Below are 1,267 nucleotides of genomic sequence, written 5' to 3'. Positions count from 1 at the left end.
CCAGGGCATCCGGTGCACCCGGGACTGCAGCCCCCGATCTACAATGGAGAAGGGAGGGGTGGGGCAGCAGGCATGGCAGTACCCTGAGCACCGGGTGCAGGCCCAGGGTGCAGCCTGCCTGCAGCCCTCTGATCTGCCATGCGAAGGGAGGGGAGGGGCCACAAGCATGACGCCACCCAGGGCATCGGGTACAGCCGTACCTGCAGCCCCCGATCTGCAATGGAGAAGGGAGGGGTGGAGCAGCAGGCATGGCAGCATCCAGGGCACCGGGTGCAGCCCCAGGGTGCAGCCATGCCTGCAGCCCTCTGATCTGCAATGGCAAAGGGAGGGGCGGGGCCACAAGCATGGCGGCACCCAGGGCATCGGGCATCGGGTGCATCCGTGCCTGTGGCCCTGGATATGTGATCATGAAGGGAAGGGCGGGGCCACAGGCAGGGGAGATCGGGGCTGGTGGGGCAACCGCAGGGGTCAGCCAGCACTCATGCCCCCAACCGGCTCTCCCTGGGAGTCCGGAGTGGAGGGCGCACTCCCTGGGAACCTGGAAATCAGCCTCCCAGGGCAACTGTGGAGAAACCAAGCCTGGCGAGCCATGGAGAGGGCGACCTACCTGGAGGCCACGCAACTTTTATAGTTGAAGTCGCCCTGGATGGAGGACTGGGGGTAGCAGGGATCAGAGTCGGCCAAGTCAGCCATGGAACCCCGGTCCCGCCAAATGACTAGAGCACATGGACTTCAATGGTCCTCGGTCACTTGCTGAGCAGCAGTCAGCCTGGACCAGGAATCAAACCCAAAACCTGACAGAATGGAACCCAAACCTTTGCTGTGGCAGAGGAGCTCCGACCCACAGCAGGGGCCAGGGCACACCAGAGGGATTTTGTTGAGGGGCCCTGACAGGCAGTACCCTGAGCAGTGGGTTAGAACCTCCTCCTGATACAGCAAGGTTGCAGGTTGGATCCCTGGTCAGGGCACAGACAAGAGGCAACCAAAGAGAGCATAGTAAGTGGAACAACACACTGATGTTTCTCTCACTCCCGTCCTCTCTCTAAAATAATCAATCAATAAAAATGAAAATAAAAAATAAACCCTCTGGCCCTAACCAGTTTGGCTCAGTGGATAGAGCATCGGCCTGTGGACTGAGGGGTCCCGGGTTCAATTCTGGTCAAGGGCATATACTTTTGTTGTGGGCACATCCCCAGTAGGGGGTGTGCAGGAGGCAGTTGATCAATGTTTCTCTCTCATCAATGTTTCTCACTCTCCATCCCTCTAC

At 59.4% G+C, this 1,267-nt stretch overlaps 1 pseudogene; it reads right to left on the bottom strand.

Moving 5' to 3' along the window:
• LOC102432085 overlaps positions 1–693 on the bottom strand; it is a 29,735-nt pseudogene extending 29,042 nt beyond the window's left edge.
• Between the last annotated feature and the right edge of the window lie 574 nt (positions 694–1,267).

Source organism: Myotis lucifugus, unplaced genomic scaffold (assembly GCF_000147115.1).
Source record: "Myotis lucifugus unplaced genomic scaffold, Myoluc2.0 scaffold_1741, whole genome shotgun sequence".
NCBI classification, from domain to species: domain Eukaryota; kingdom Metazoa; phylum Chordata; class Mammalia; order Chiroptera; family Vespertilionidae; genus Myotis; species Myotis lucifugus.
This window is presented reverse-complemented; position numbering and strand designations above follow the sequence as displayed.